This window comes from Bos taurus, chromosome 14 (genome assembly GCF_002263795.3).
Source record: "Bos taurus isolate L1 Dominette 01449 registration number 42190680 breed Hereford chromosome 14, ARS-UCD2.0, whole genome shotgun sequence".
NCBI lineage: Eukaryota > Metazoa > Chordata > Mammalia > Artiodactyla > Bovidae > Bos > Bos taurus.
This window is the reverse complement of record NC_037341.1, coordinates 38386190-38404228: the sequence shown is the minus strand read 5'-3', so window position 1 is coordinate 38404228 and position 18039 is coordinate 38386190. Positions and strand designations below refer to the sequence as shown.

The following is an 18039-nucleotide window of genomic DNA, read 5'->3' as shown; positions in this document are numbered from 1 at the left end:
AACTTTCAAATTTTGGTAGAAGTCATCCTATAAGAAAAGCATTGTAACTCAGAAATATCAAGAGAGGAAATTAGCTTCTTTAAATTTTGTTTTTCCTAGTAATTTTAATATCCTCATTTACAATGCCATACTAATGATCAAAATATTTATTTCTATAATGAAAGACAGCCTTTCCCAGAATAAATTAAATGCCTAAGAAACAATGCCTAGGTACGCTTAAGGCTGCTTGTTGAATACAGAATGCCAGCAAATGAGACTGAAAGCACTTGAGGAGTGTATTATCCCTTTAGGGTAAAAGCTTATAGAATGATCTCTGATCCACAGTACAGTAGTCCAACAGTTTGATTCTAAGAATTCTTATGTCTTCCAGGTAGGGCTTCATGTCATCATACTGCGGTGAGTAAAGACTGACAAGTTTTAACATGCAGTATTTTACCTAGGAATCAGTAGTTTCAAAATGGGTAAAATACTTCTTTCTCTACTTTTATTATATCTACGTATTTCCTTTCCAAAACAAGTTGGCAAGAGTTGAAATTTTTTCATCATCTATTCCAAAAAGAAACAGGTTATATGTGGTTACTAACCTCAACTCAAATTTCAAAATGCAGTGCAAAGGCTAATGTTTAATTATTAGTATCAGAATAGCCCCTAAACTCAACCAAGAAAAGTTGTGTATTTCTTAGTTTCACTCATGTGAGCAGAAAATATTTACAACTTGATTCATTTCAACTCAGTTCAACAAATATTTATTGAACAACAAGGACACGCCAACCATTGTGCTAGCCACTCAAGTGTGAAAGCACAAAGATGAACCTATTACCTCAGCCATTAAAATATGACTAGCAGTGGGAACGAATTTAAGGTTAAAAACAGCTTAGATTTCTCTGTGATGTCTTATTATCATAAGAAAAATAGGTCTCCTAGAATTTTTTGTTTTAAAATGTATGAGAGAAAAAATTTTTAAATAAATCTTCCAAATGGAATGATTAATCATGCATTTAGAAACTGTTTATTTTGTCCAAATAAGCCAAAAGTAGAGAATAAAAATGAAAAACAGAGTGGAAAAATATTCATGGTACTAAGCTATTATTGTCACTCAAACTGGAATATAAAATTTCAAAATTTTATTTTAGGTTAAAAACCACACACAAATATTAAACAAATATTATGCCTGTAATTTGAATGGCATTTTTCTAAATATTCTATAAATAAATAAGTTCTATATGTTAGCAAACTGAATAGAAATTTTCTTCAGTGTGAATTTTGGGGGGTTATATGGAACATTAAAAATACTGGTGAAGGCTTGATGACGGGCATGTGGAGCCACGGAGGCGGTGGCCGGGAGTCGGAGTAGGAGCAGTGGTGACCAGCTGCAGGCATCCTCGCTGTGTCCTCCTGGGGAGGAGGAGGAGCCATCGGTTTCCAACTTCCTGGGGGTCACTTGGAGTTCGGTGAAAGCTGGGAAGAATGTGCTTAAAAGGAAACCTGGGAAGAAGGAGCTCTTCACCTGAAAAATGTTCACTTGGTCTTGGTTGTGAATTCTTTTGTTGAGAAAGAGAATTACCATTTGTCACTATTTTAATGAAAGGAGAGGTGGACCTGACTCATGATTTAGAACCAAAGAATGCAGAGCCTGAAAAGAATGAAAGTTGGGAGTGGGTTCCTTGGAAAGAATTTCCTCCTCTGGACCAGCTTTTCTCGGCACTACGTTGTTTAAAGGAACAAGGCTATGATCCTTTTAAATATTTGGATCATCTGGTAAGATATAAAGGAAGTCACCTAGAGGTGAACAAGGAGACTCACTGACTTTTTTTTTTTTTTTTTTTTAATGAATTGGCCAAAAAATTCACTTGGTTTTTTTGTATGATGACTGTAGTAGTGCTTAGTCTCTAACTTCATTGGAAACAATTCTGTAAGATTGTAGTGTAACACCTGTCACAGCAACATGCATTTTTTAAAAGAAACTTATCAAAATTGGTGAATTTGGGGGTAGCCATTGAATCAGAGGGTAAAGTGTCTGCCTGCAATGCAGGAGACCTGGGTTCAATCCCTGGGCTAGGAAGATCCCCTGAAGAAGGAAATGGCAACCCACTCCAGTGTTCTTGCCTGGAGAACCCCATGGATGGAGGAGTCTGGTGGGCTACAGTCCACTGGTCACAAAGAGTAGGACACAACTGAGCTACTTCACTTTCACTTTCTTTATTTTAATATTGAAGATGGAAGAAAAAAAGCAATAATTTTGGCATATTATGCTTGATTATGTCAAGAAAGGTAAAAACACAATTGATACACACAAAAAAAAGTTTTGTGCAGAGTATGGAGAAGGTGCTGTGACTGAGCAAACGTGTCAAAAGTCTTTTGCAAGTGTCAAAAGTCTCATGCTGGAGATTTCTCTATGTATGATGCTCCACAGTCAGGTAGACCAGTTGAAGTGGACAGCAATCCAATCGAGACATTAACTGAGAGCAATCAACATTATACCACATGAGAGATAGCTGACATACTCAAAATATCCAAATCAAGCATTGAAAATCATTTGCACCAGCATGGTTATATTAATCACTTTGATATTTGGGTTCGACTTAAGTTAAGCCAAAAGAACCTTTTTGATCATATTTCCACATGTGATTCTCTACTGAAATGTAATGAAAGTGTTCCATTTTTAATATAAATTGTGACAGGCAATGAGAAATGGATACTGTTCAATAATGTGGAATGGAAGAGATCATGGGACAAGCGAAATGAACCACCGTCAGCCACACAAAAGGCTGGTCTTCATCCAAAGAAGGTGATGTTGTGTATATGGTGGGATTAGATAGGAGTCCTCTATAATGAGCTCTTTCCAGAAAACCAAACAGTCAATTCCAAGAAGTACTGCTCCCAGTTAGACCAACTGAAAGCAGCACTCAATGAAAAGCGTCCAGAATCAGTCAACAGAAACTGCATAATCTTTCATCAGGATAACGCAAGACCACAAGTTTCTTTGATGACCAGACAAAAATCATTACAGCTTGGCTGGCAAATTCTGATTCCTCCACCATATTCCCCAGACATTGAACCTTCAGATTTCCATTTATTTCGATCTTTACAAAATTCTCTCAATGGAAAAAATTTCAGTTCTCTGGAAGACTGCAAAAGGTACCTGGAACAGTTCTTTGCTCAAAAAAATAAAAAGTTTTGGGAAGATGGAATTATGAAGTTGCCTGAAAAATGGCAGAAGGTAGTGGAACAAAATGGTGAATACATTGTTCAGTTCTTAGTGAAAGTGAAAAATGTTCTTTTATTTTTACTTAAAAACCAAAAGAACTTCTGAGCCAAACCAATACATAAAAGGCAAATAAGGTCCTGTTAAAGAATGAAAAATATCTGTATTTCAAAACAACTCCATTTTATCTGAAAAATCCCCCATGATGGCCAGTTTATTTGAAGTCTCAATATACCCAATACCTTTTCATTCAGTACTTGTAAAAATTTTTCAGACTGTCATGAATTGCGTCTCAGATTCACAAAATGTGATAATTGGTGATGTTGTAAATGGTAATTCTGCTTTCTGTATTTCTCTGTGGTATTGACTGTGCTGTCAGTGCGTGTGGAGGAGAGTGCAACAGAGTTTGTCTTAGTGTTTCAGTTCTAGTAGAATCCTCATTCAAGTGCTAACACAGTACTCCATTGCAGAATTCATCACCTGTGTTGGTTTTCCTCTTCTGTTTTATTTAAAACAATTAGTTGTTGTTGTTAATATATTTTGGCAGTTCCTGCAACTACAGCAGGCAGGACAGGTCATTAGGGTGTATTTCTGATTGGGAACCTAAACCTAGGGAAGTGAGACAAACCATCCAGGATCTGTATCCCATTGTTAACAGGCCTTACCATTTTGGATCTCAGTTGATCTCTCTGGAGATTCAACTTTCTTATATGTAAAATGTGACTAGGGCAGCTGTTCTCAGTACAGCCCAGAGAAGTCCTCAAGACCCTTTCTAGGATCCTCAGGGTCAAAGTCGGTTTTGTCACACAAAGATGTTGTTTGCCTTTTTCATCCTCATTCTTTGCTGAGTGTACAGAGGAGTCTTCCAGAGACCACATGTTGTAGGTTACTCGAGTAGAATGACTGCAAAACAGATATGAAAATCTAACTCTCTTCTAGTAAGCTAGATGTGGAAGAAATTGATAAAAATGTAAAACAATGCCATGCTTCTCACTTTTTTTAAAGAAAAACATCTATATTTTTTATAAAAATTATGTTAACATATAAGTTTTGTGTTATCGGTTTTTGTTATTTGTAAATAAATTAATAAAAGAATTCTTAAAATTTAAAAGAAAACATAAAAAAGATACTGGTGTAAGTTATGGGTCACATTTGCATTAAGTTCTGCATACCATTTTTCTGGGTCCCCTGAGGTCTTTCCATAAGCTTCTAAGGATTACAAACCCTGCTTCGGACTTTAACTATCACATTCACCTTGACATTGACTCTGACACTTGATAGCTGCTGTCATACTTTTTCAATATGTTTCAATATTGATGTCTTATTCATCAATGTCATTAATAGGGTGTTCTTTGTTTCTTATGGTCCAGCCTAATGTCGCTTACTTGCCTTAGAAAACTTGTTGTCTCACTTCAATCATCTTAATATCATGTTCTACCTGATGTTCACATCATTCAGAGTCACTTTCCAGGACAAGCCATCTTGATATTCTCAGTGTGGCTAATATTTCCATCCCTACAGCCTTTAAGACACTGTGTGTGTCTGTGCTTAGTCGCTCAGCCTTGTCTGACCCTTTGCAACCCCATGGACTCTAGCCCACCAGGCTCCTCTGTCCATGGGAATTATCCAGGCAAGAACACTAGAGTGGGTTGCTATGCCCTTCAAGACATTGTAGTGATCACAAATTTGTATTTGATTGATAACACTGGTAACAATGACAAATTGACTGGATATGGGACAAACTGAAGGCAAGAAGATTATTTAGAACTCTATTTTCATTATTTCAATTTGAAAGACAGGACTGGAACAAGGGCAATTCTGGACTCAAAGTTGTTGGCTCTTCCACCATCACTATCCTACCACTCACTAGGTTTCACCTCCTGATCTCTGGCTCTCTTGTTTACCATTTGAGGTACCAGATGGTCCTAATCTGGTACAGTTGCAAAGCCTGTATTCTACCAGTTCATTAACCTTTTCCATGTCCCTTTAATTTTTGGCTTTGCCTTTTCTCTAGACCAATTTTTTGTCTTGAAAAGTGTTGACTGTTGTTCCCTAAAATGGCTGGAATGAAATAAACAGTGGTAGATTAGCTTATACTAGAATTCTGCACAAAGAGAACTTCTGAACTCCCTTTTATGCATTCTAAATATAAATTTACCAGTATTAAGAGATAACACATATGTAGTAGGCTATGGTCTGCATCCATGCGTGCATACTAAGTCACTCAGTCATGTTTGACCCTTTGTGAACCCATGAACTGTAGCCCATCAGGCTCCTCTGTTCATGGGACTCTCCGGACAAGAATACTGGAGTGGGCTGCCATGCCCTCCTCCAGGGGATCTTCCTGGCGCAGGGCTCAAACCCACGTCTCTTACGTCTCCTGCACTGGCAGGCAGGTTCTTTACCACTAGCACCACCTGGGAAGACTAGGGTAACTTTTGCTTTATTTACCCAGGATGCCCTATCATTCCTCTACTACGAGAAACAATAACCTCTTCTTTTTTGGAGAACTGCTGATCTCCACGAGATTTAAGTAGAATTTTCAATCACAGTAACATACCCTTCTTTTTCAGCAGCTGTGTCAATGGACAGGTTACTCAGTTTGGCCAATCAGGCTATTCCCAATTCAGGAATGCCCTCTGAATCCAAATAGTGTCTATCTAAAACAGTGATCCCCTCAAAAAGTCCTATTAGAGACAGCACAAAAGGCTTTCCTTCTCAAGCGGTCAGTATACTGAAAGGAATAAGCCTGGAGATACTTGCAGACATCTCACCCTAGCCATAAGATAACAAGCAAGAGGGAATTAGGTCAATTTATGAAGAGCTTCCCCAGTGGCTCAGAGGTTTTACCACCTGCAATGAAGGAGACGCAGGTAAGATTTGTGGGTCAAGAAGATCCTCTGAAGGAGGAAATGGCTACCCACTCCAGTATTCTTGCCTGGAAAATCCCATGGACAGAGGACCCTGGTGGGCTACAGTCTATGGGGTTGCAAACAGCTGGACATGACTGAGTGAGCACACAGCACATAAAGAGCTTCAAAGACAAGTAAATATGAGACATGGATGAAAAGAGTTATTAAAAGCATCTGTCCCTCTAGAATCAGTACTGTTCTAAAATATAGAGCAGAATGGGTTTTAATTTTATTTTAATAGAATTCAACAAATATTGATGTGCCAAAGACTATTATATGTTTGTGTGAAGAAGACTGCAATTAAATCGGTTCCAAGAGCCTGGTGCCAGTATGCTCCCAAAACAGGCACATTACTTTTCCAAACTTCCAGCCAAACACAGACTTAAGTGGAGGTTCACGAGCCACTCCTTTCTCAGAAGGCTACTGTAAATCACAGGGAATCTTCCTAGGACACCAACCATTCCTACAATCATCAGTTTCCCAACCAAGGGACTCAACAGGCTCCTGGATCTGGAGGAAGTTCATATTTTGCAAGTCCATACTCACACTCCGTTGCCCCAAATCCATATACAGATGTCTAAAGAGAGAATGCCACCAGTGAGCAGAAAGGACATGCTTCCTATCAATAACACAACTCTTTCACCTTTCTAGCTTTCTTACTACACTGATTGACCAAAAATACCCCGACTTAATCACACTTAGTGTTTCTGGGGCTTCCCCAGTGGCTCCCATGCACTTTCCCCATACGCCCTAAAATATTGACAGTTTATCAAAGCTCAGATAGAACATAGGCTATTAAGCATTAATGGGTAAGTGTATGAGCAAATACTATTTAGTAAGAATATTGACTGGCATGAGGCCCACAGGAAGATATCTAGGTAGAAGGTAGTATCTGACCTTCTTTATATTACATGTATGACCTGACCAGTAAAAAGCAGGAAAAATGCCTCCCAGGCCTTTTTCATTGTGAGGGAGGTCATTTTTCCATTGTTTTCTAACTCCCTTAATCTCCATTTACTGGAATTTTCTGGTGGCTCAAAAGGTATCTGAGAATCTGCCTGCAATGGAAGAGAGCCAGGCTTGATCCCTAGGTCTGGAAGATCCCCTAAAGAAGGGAATGGTAACCCATTTCAGTATTCTTGTCTGGAGAATTCCATGGACAAATGTACAGTCCATGGGGTTGCAAAGAGTTGGACACAACTGATCAACTAACACTTTCAACCTCCATTCAAGGGAATTCACTGGATATTTTAACATTGCCTTTTACTCTCAGCCCATAGAGAAGTTACTCTTTCCGTGAATGCCACTACTATTTCCTGGACATCAAACTGAGGAAATCTCTGTAAAACATCCTATGACTCCACAGCTTACTTTGTATCCCACTGGGAAAGGCCTGGCCGGAAAACTAATTGTGGTAACAGGTCTCCTGTCCTGACAATTATGCCAAGTATATTAGAAGCATTCATCACTGTGAAGAGACTTGACTCCACATAATGCACGAAGAACTTCTGTATTGCCAGAGTATTCTTACCACCTTTCTCTTGACTCAGGGACACATCCCAAGCAACGTGAAAACCTGAACCTGAGGCTGTCCACTTGCCTCAGAACTTATCCTTTGGCTTGTCCCATTTTGTGCTCCAGGGTCATCCTTTTTCTTATCAAGGATTTTAACTTCTGGAGTTCCGTTGTGCTCATACCATACAGGTCAATATCACTCCGTTCCACACTGGAGCCAGGGAAAGACCACTCAACCGCCTATTTGTCCCAGAGAAGAGAAATACATGCTTTTAAAAAATCCCCTTTAACATTTTTAAAAATATATTGAATGTAATTGAACGGAATGAGGATTTCAAAGAAAGATTTTCTACCAATGATCTCTTAGAGTCAATGAATATTGTGTCCATATTTCTTTGACACAATCAAAATGAGAAATAAGTGAAAAAACAAACTTCACAGGATTAGATGTGGAATTAATACAGCAGGCCTGGAAAATACAAATACTGCCAGACAGTTTCCAGAGATGGCATGTCTCTAGTGTTCATTCCCTTCTCATACCCAACATCCTCAACAAAAAAAAAAAAATAAGACTGTACTCACAAAGAAAATATATTATCCCAACCACATGAGGGGGTTGAGTCAATTGATATATTTAAATGTAAAAATATTCCTAATATCCAATATATTAAGAATACATATTCTGGTCAGTCTATGCATGCACATATATAAAGCCTCTTACACCAAATATAGATAGATAAACATCCACACAGACAAAGAATTGTCTCTGGGTGCTCAAGATCACTATTGCTTTTCTTGCTTCTAAGTCTTGCACGCGAGTTAAATCTGAGATCGGTGGGTTTGGAAACCCATATATTACCAGCAACCAATCTGTGAATGTGAGTATGTCACTGGTGGGGAGGAAAAAGAAAATTTAATTAGGTGTTCTAGGCAAATCAAGCCACCCCTGAGAGTATTTTCTGGACATGATGGTATTTTTACTGGCAGGGAATCGCTATATGATGTTATTTTCCTAAGTTAATATATTTATTGAACAAAAGTTTGACCAAAGCAGGTGGCAAAAGTCAGCTTTTATTTCTTCAGCTAAGGGGGTGGTTCAGAGGGAGGCATCACTTTGGAGCTGTCATATATGAATGGTTGTAGCTTCTTAAATTGGCTAAAAATGGTGCTGTTAGAGTGGCAGTAAGAAACCTAGAGTAAAAAAAATGAAACCTGCCTGGCAAAATCTGAAAAGCTTTCCAGGAAAACAGACGGTTTCATATACCATCCCGTTGCTATTAATGATTAACTCATTTTCATAAGTAAAAATGTTCCAGATAGTCAGTAATGAAAATAATTACCAGCATTAACTATAGTAGACAGCAACAGTCAATAAAGCAGTTAGCATTATGAAAGCACTGTCAACAATACAGAAAATTTATAGCCTGATCACTATCAAGAAACTTATCATCAAAATGAGAGAGGCTAAAATATGTACCAAAGAGTACCAGCTGGTTAAATTGTACAGAAATGTTCTTTCTCACCATTTTTGTCCAGCTAATTCTTATTCATCTTTCAAGACTGATTTTACAATTAGGTCCTTTGGGAAGCATGACCCAATCTGCCATACTTTCCTCCACCCAGTCCCACACTGTGCTGAGTGGAATTTAGCTGCACTCCATGCTTCTCCAGCAGAACAGTGGAACAGTCTAACAGCACAGGCTCCCCCACTAGGTAGTGAGCTGTTGAGAGCCCTGTCTTCTTGTCTTTGTTTTCCTAGTACTTGGCCCCATTGGCAGTGAGCAGGATTTCAATTAGTGTTTGGTTGATTGGTGTTGAATGTCATCAATGGGGATGAAGAATAATGGAAGCTAAATAAGGAAAAGCTATGTAGATGTAGACTCTTATGACCCAACAGTAGCAGAGTTATGGTGGGCAATGGTCTCTCTTATGCCCAGCACCTCTTCTTCCAGAATTGTCCTTTCCTCACCCTGTGTGATTCTGGGACACCTTCCCTTGATCTTGCCAAACAAGGTCCATCTAGTCAAAGCTATGGTTTTTCCAGTAGTCATGTATGGATGTGAGAGTTGGACTCAGAAAGCTGAGTGTCAAAGAATTGATGCTTTTGAACTGTGGTGTTGGAGAAGACTCTTGAGAGTCCCTTGGACTGCAAGGAGATCAAACCAGTCAATCCTAAAGGAAATTAGTCCTGAATATTCATTGGAAGGACTGACACTGAAGCTGAAACTCCAATATTTTGGCCACCTGATGTGAAGAACTGACTCATTGGAAAAGACCCTGATGCTGGGAAAGATTGAAGGCAGGAGGAGAAGGGGACGACAGAGGATGAGATGGTTGGATGGCATCACCAACTCGATGGACATGAGTTTGAACAAGCTCTGGGAGTTGGTGATGGACAGAGAAGCCTGGTGTGCTGCAGTCCATTGGGTCACAAAGAGCTGGACATGACTGAGTGACTGAGCTGAATTGAACTTCCCTTAACCTTAGCCATGTGACCCAAGCAGGGTACAGAACTAATCGAAGAACTGGACATAAAAGTCAACCATAGCTGATAAGAACCTTTTCTTGAAATATACCACCTAGACATAAGGTGAGAAAGGATCTTTCTTCTTTTAGAACTCAAACTTTAAGCCTACCAGCTTCTACCTTATCCTCCTTGTGGGAAGAATGTATGTGAAGCAGAGGAACAGCCAAGAAGAAAAGCAAGACACACTTAGAGTCCAAGCAAGCTTCAGATACATATGAGCTGCATTTGTACATGCAATGCATACTCTGTTTTGTTTCTGTTAGGATAAAAACAGATTACTTGGATCCCAAAGAGTCACATCTAATGCAATAAACCTACATTAAAATGTATAGTAAACCAAGTTCTCACATTTGTGATCTCTCTTAAGTCCCCAAATTATCTCCAATGATTGGCATTTTTATTTCTCCAGTTCTAAAGATGAATAAATTGAGGCTCAAAGTAATAAAATATCATGCTTAAGATCTCCCAGGGAAAATGTTTACCTGAATAGTCTGATTTCAAGTGTGTGTGATATTCTTCAAGTGTGATAATGCAAATCAGTACATATTTCTGCTTTAGGTTGGAGTCAAGATTCTAGCTCAAATTTACAAAAGCACAAAACATGCTATTGTACCAATGTATAGCAAGGTGACCCAGGCTGAGCCTACCCTGAGAATGAGGGCAGGAGAACAACTGTCCTCATTTCTGGGCAGAGGCCAGGATGGTTTTTTGCTCAGAGAAGAGTATTTTAGCAGACCCAAGTGTGCAGGGCTTTGTTCCTGAGTATATTTCTGGGACATCTCAGAAATGTTTTGATGGAGGTTGATGACTGAGAAGCTATGTAAACTGTGTAATGAACAAGGAAATTTTGTGTATAAAGGCTCATTTGTACCCACAATTGGGTAAAACTTGAGCAATTCAGGTTAAATTTGTCTTCCTCGAATGACCTGTTTGAGTTTTAGGAAGTAAACAAAGATAGAAATATATTTACTCAAAAATGTTTTCACAACTGTCTTTTTAACGGATGCTTTTATCTGGAATAGAGAAGTACTAGCTAGGAAGAGCAGTATATCTAGAAAGATCAATTTTTTCTATGTTAAAGCAGGATAACTTGGTTGAACTTCAAAATGCAAGATAAACTGGCTGTATCATTGTGATCAACCTCTTTGAATTTCAGGTTCCTCACGTGTACAATTAATATATTAATTATTACTCTCAGGATTATGTGCAAAGATTTAATATGTTATTTTGTACAAATGCACATAATTAATGTTAGGATAGCATAAATATTAGCTATTGAATCTTGCTTGTGATACCACATTCAACATGATTTTGCTTGTAACACTCCTTAGATTGAAAGTTTTTTTTTTTCTGGGTTAAAAAAAAAACTTCAGTAACCATTTCTTTTAGTTCTTCAAATAGAAACAACTGCCTGGAGATAAGTTTTCTTTGGTTAAGTTTATATATCAACACATGTATCTATATTATACACTACAGAGATATACAGAACATGAATTGAATAAAGGAAAGCTCTCAGAAAGATTTTTCATTTCAAATGTTCTACTTTCATTTATGCAATAATGAAAATATCTTAGTAACTAACGTACTTTTGTGTATAGAGAACAATTCCATCATATCCATAGGCTTCTACCTTCTCATTATTTTTTTTTTTTTTGGTTAGAATATGAGAACTGAAGTTCTTCAACTTGAAGGTAAATCTCTGCTCAGGACACAAACCGAAATAACCCAGCCTGCCAGTACAAAGGACTTGCATGCTCTCTGACAGGTGAGGTCTGGCACTGAATTCGACCACCTGGCAAGGCCAGTGTGGCTTCCTGACCTGGATTCTCCTTCCAGAGTTGCAGTCCTCCAAATCCTCCTCTAACCCCAAATCTCTCAATGTTTGTCCAAACCTTTGGAAAGTTCTGCCTGCTGGAATTAGAGTCCTGCCCTACAGCCATGCTTTGCACTGACAAAGGCACTGGGTTATAAGGAAGAAAGGGGTAGGAAGAGCAGTGCTAATCACGCCCACTGCTGTTGTTGTTGTTTCCTTGCTGAGTCCTGCCTGTCCAATTCATTTGTGACCCCGTGGACCGTAGCCTGCCAGGCTCCTCTGTCCATGGAATTTCCCAGGCAAGAACACTGGACTTCCTTCTCCAGAGGATTTTCCCAACCCAGGGACTGAAACCACATCTCTTGTATTAGCAGAAAACTCTTTTATCACTGGGCCACCAGGGAAGACCATAATCATGCCCATATTGTCTGTTATTTCAGCATTTCACTTTGACTATCCTTTTCCTTTCCTAATGCATATACTATTACTTGTCTCTGGTTTAGGTCCTGTTTTCACCCAGAGAGATTTGTTGCTGACTGCAGTCAACAACAGGAGTGTAAACTGTGTGATTATTAGTATCACTGCAGCTCATAACTCCTGCTAACCTAAATAAAACTAGGAACCAGTGGCTATCAATCTCAGCCTTGTACAAACCGGAGTTTGCCACAGTACTATACATATTATGATTTGGACTTGCTGCTACTGCTTTGGGAGTCAACCCTACACCATGTGAGTCTCCTCCTGTGCTAGGGAAACAGATTACTTCCCCTATTTTTCTTGGCCTACTGTAAAATCCCTGCAATATCCAAAGCCAAGAACACAAGGATCTACACTAAATAGGATGTTTAAAAATAATTCATTTCTTTCATCAGCAAACAAGCTTTATAGTTCCTATTAGCTATTTCTACCTGGAGAAGGCGATGGCACCCCACTCCAGTACTCTTGCCTGGAAAATGCCATGGACGGAGGAGCTTGGTGGGCTGCAGTCCATGGGGTCATGAAGAGTCGGACACGACTGAGCGACTTCACTTTTCACTTTCATGCACTGGAGAAGGAAATGGCAACCCACTCCAGTGTTCTTGCCTGGAGAGTCCCAGGGACGGGGGAGCCTGGTGGGCTGCCATCTGTGGTGCCACATAGAGTCGGACACGACTGAAGTGACTTAGCAGCAGCAGCAGCAGCTATTTCTACCATACAAGAGAAAAAAGAAAAAGCATTTTAAAGATAATAAGTTTTCAAATCAAAAAGTAACATGGTTCTGTGACAGAAAATGTAAAAAAAAAATATATAGGGAAGGGTCTAAAGTAAAAAGACTCATTACATCCATCAAATATACAAAATTATTCATTATATCCAGCTCAGAGAATATAAATCTTCATGCAAATACACAAAAATGTGTACATTAAACTAGCCACTTAACAAATCACCACCTGTCTCCCCACGGATATATTTGGTCCTCATATTGTTTGGTTCTCAATGAATAGCTAAAGAAAGAAAATATTGATGGGCCTAGTAAGTGTGTTTGGCAAAGAGTTCACAGCAGGAAGACAGAAAATCTGGGTTTAGTTTCTATTTTCTTGCCCTAATTTACTGAGTGAACTTGGAAAAGTTCTTTGCCTTTTCTGGACTTGACTCACCTGTAATACAGGAGAGCTGAAATTAACACCCTCTAAATTCTTCGGTATATCCAAACAAGTAAAAATCAGCAACTAGAAACCATGATATGGTACCATCTCACAGCCATCAGAATAGCCGTCAAAAAGACAACAAACAGTCCACCTTTCTAGATTCCATATACATGCATTAATATACAATATTTGTTTTTCTCTTTCTGACTTACTTCACTCTGTATAATAGGCTCTAGGTTCATCCACTTCATTAAGACTGACTCAAATGTGTTCTTTTTATGGCTCATTAATATTCCATTGTATGTATGTACCACAATTTCTTTATCCATTCTTTTGTCAATGGACATATAGGTTGCTTCCATAGCCTAGCTATTTTAAATAGTGCTACAACAAACATTGGGTGCCTGTGTCTATTTCAATTATGGTTTATGGTACTGATGAACCTATGTGCAGGGCAGCAACGGAGATACAGACATAGAGAACAGATTTGTGAATACAGTAGGGGAAGGAGAGGGTGGGATGAATTGAGAGAGTAGCAAAGAGACACACACATTACCATACAGAAAATATATAGCCAGTGGGAATTTGCAGGTAGCTCAATCCAGTGCTCTGTCACTACCTAGAGTGGTGGAATTGGTGGGAGAGGGGAGGGAGATTCAAGAGGGAGAGGACATATGTTTGATTCATGTTGATATATGACAGAAACCAACACAATATTGTAAAGCAATTATTGTCCAATTAAATTTTTTAAAAAGACAACAAACAGTAATTGTTGGCCAGGATACTGAGAAAAGGGAACCCTAGTTTACTATTGGTGGGAATGTTAATTGGTACCACCACTATGGAAAAATAGTATGTAAATTTTTCCAAAAATTAAAAACAGAACTACCGTGTTGTTGTTGTTATTCTTAAGTCATGTCCAACTCTTTGCAACCCCATGGACTATAGCCCGCCAAGCTCCTCTGTCCATGGGATTCTCCAGGTAAGAATACTAGAGTGGGTTTCCACTTCCTTTTCCAGGCAATCTTCCTGATCCAGGGATTGAACCCACATTTCCTGTGTCTCCTGTATTAGTAGGCAGACTCTTTTACTACTGAGCCACCAGGGAAGCCTGAGAACTACTATACGATCCAGCAATTCTACTCCTGAGAAGGAGTAGAATTATCTGAAGAAAATGAAAATACTAATTTGAAGAGATACATGCACCTTGAGGTTCACAGCACCACTGTTGACAATAAATATCAAAGATACAGATTAACAACCTAAGAATATTACTCAGTCATAAGAAAGAATGAACTTCTGTTATCTGCAACAACATGGATGAACCTAGAGGGTTTTAGCTTAGTGAAATAAGACAGAGAAAGACAAATTCTGTATGTTTTTCCTTATATGTGGAACCTAAAAAAACAAAAAAAAGCAAATGAATATAATAAGATAGGAACAGACTCACAGATACAGAATTAGTGGTTACTGGTGAGGAGAGGGATAGGTGGAAGGGGAAGATAAGGGAAGGGGATTAAGAGGTACAAACTACTAGGTTTAAAATAAATAAGATACAAGGATGCAATGTAAAGAATAAGAAATGTAACTAATATTTTATAATAACTTTAAATGAAGTATAATCCATGAAAATATCTAATCATTATGTGGTATACCTGAAACTAACACAACATTGTAAATCAACTTTACTTCAATTTAAAAACAATTTTAAGTACTAAGATGCTGTGGGTCTGTGATTTTCTGAAGTGTTAACATTAAAATACTAAATGCTAAATAAAAGTTGAGCTAGGGGCATAGAAAAATAGACACCAAATGCAAAACTGTATTATGAGACAGAGCAACTTATTAAAAACAAAGCATGTAAGCTTAATAGACTAGTGCGTAGAATTGCCCTTTGTTTTCTGAGCATGCAGGGTAAGATTTTTTTCCTTTGTAATGGCACTAAGGGCATCAAGAAGAGTGAGAGATAATAGAAGAAAAATAAATTATGCCATAAGCTGATGAAGCTTAATTGCTTGGATGAAAATGTTTTATGCATTTCACTATACACTATGTAGTCACTGATGTTTTTGGCAAGTATGTGGATGTTACTCTGGAGAAGGAAATGGCAACTCACTCCACTACTCTTGCCTGGAGAATCCCATGGACAGAGGAGCCTGGCAGGCTACAGACCCATAGGGTCACAAAGCATCAGATACAACTGAAGTGTCTTAGCACAGCACATGGATGTAACTGGAATTCCATTTAAGGAATACAACTCTAAATTTCTTTTATTACTTTTGTTCCTTTCGCAGCAGATGCGTTTTATCGTTGTTTTTGTTGTCAAGCACAGAAGTGTACAGGAATGATCTCTCCTTGTGGCTTTATCGTTTCTTAAGCAGAGTGTCTGCTTGATAATCCACAGTGCACGCACGTGCACGCACATGATCCTGTTTGAGAATATTTCTAAAATGCCAGAAGAGCCTGTTTTTATTTTAATGCTTACACTACACAAATTCAAGATCAGTGTTATAATCAGGGATCCAATTTAATCCCCTCTCACCATTAAAATTTGCTTTGTGGAATTTTCCTTACCTCTCTTGTTATTCTCTTTCATATATTTAGAATTCCAAACAGAATCTATCTAATTCAACTCTGTTGGCAGCCATAGGACACACTATCTATTTACTTAATCCAAGGTTGCAGGAATAATTAAAATATATTTTCTTCAAATTTTATATTGTTTGCCACACTGTATAAAAGCATTGCTGGGCTCCCCAGGTGGCTCAGTGGTAAAGAATCTGCCTCCAATTCGGGAGACTCAGGAGACGTGGGTTTGATCCCTGGGTCAGAAAGATCCCATGAAACAGGAAATGGCAATCCATTCCAGTATTCTTGCTTGGAAAATTCCACGGACAGAGGAGCCTGGTGGGCTGCAGTCCATGGGGTTGCAAAGAGTCAGACACCACTGAGCACACACGTACATTGTTTTTATGTTATTAATCCAATTATGAGGTGATTTCCTTTTTTTATTCTTATCTTTAATCCTTATCTAATAATTTTATCTTTGAATCCTAAACTAGAAATATATGTATTTCTTATTTCTTTTTAGTTCTTTGCCTTGTTCTATTCCTAATACATTTTTCTTTTCCTTTTTTTTTTTTTTTGGTTGCTGGTCTTAACAGCAGCTGAAGTCAGTCCGTCCTATTACTCAATATTATATGCTGTTTCAGCATCAAGCATACTCCACCCTTGAGAGGTCATATTTCACAAGTGACGAGATGTGTATAGGGTTGGAGGATGGGAAGGTAAGGAGGAGAGACTATGTATACATTCATATAAGGAATTAGGGCTTCCTTTAGGGTGAAACACCATATAAACACGTTATTGTTAGTAAACTTGAAGACCTGGTTAAACTGGAAAACCAGAGGTAAGAAAGACTTTTTGTTTTTAAATATGGAAACAGAAGAAGCCATAACTGAAAATAAAGTGGGGTTCCTGGATAGTCAGTCTCCTGTGTTTTTGGTTGGAGAAAGTCAATGGAATCCTTTCATAGCAAGCGAAAGTTGGCTACAGGGGCAGCTGACATTGGAAACACAGCACAGAGCTCGTGTTTTGTGGAGTTTATTGACTGCTTCCCAAACAGAAGAAATAAACAGAGAGCTGGGTTTTTAATTTTAGGATCTATTTGCACCCTATTAAATTAGAGAACCCAAATGACGTCTGCCTGGAGGAACTCCTGGCTGCATGAGCACTTTCTTTCCTAGCCTGACAAAAGATGATTCAGTTCTAAGTAGGCACATATCACCCCCTTGGCCAGAACAGCAGTCGCTAGGATGAAACACAAAATATTGATGTTGCCATTGTGTCTTATCACTGCCAGCCAGGCCGTTTCAGTCCTGTCTGAAGAAGTTTATGAGAAAAACAAGTCGACAATCACTAACTACCAAGTTTGCTTGAATTGTGACTTGAATTGGGAGGCCTACAGTTTCCTCATTAACATGAGACCAGATGAATTTCATTTTGAAGTTTATTTTTCAAACTTATCGAACTTTCCAAATATATTCTTCCTATCTATTAACAATTTAGATAATTTATCAATATATTTATTCTGTCTTCTATTCTTTGGAAGGAATGACGCTAAAGCTGAAACTCCAGTACTTTGGCCACCTGATACGAAGAGTTGACTCATTGGAAAAGACTCTGATGCTGGGAGGGATTGGGGGCAGGAGGAGAAGGGGACGACAGAGGATGAGATGGCTGGATGGCATCACTGACTTGATGGACGTGAGTTGAGTGAACTCCGGGAGTTGGTAATGGACAGGGAGGCCTGGCGTGCTGTGATTCATGGGGTCGCAGAGTCGGACACGACTGAGTGACTGATCGGATCTGATCTTTAGAATGAGAGTTCAAAGATAGCAAGGAAGTTTTCTGTATTTATAAGGACCAGGATGGCGCCT

At 38.7% G+C, this 18039-nt stretch overlaps 1 pseudogene; it reads left to right on the top strand.

Moving 5' to 3' along the window:
* Positions 1-202: 202 nt before the first annotated feature.
* LOC100297123 (nucleotide triphosphate diphosphatase NUDT15-like) lies at positions 203-1806 on the top strand (annotated as a pseudogene).
* The last annotated feature ends 16233 nt before the right edge of the window (positions 1807-18039 follow it).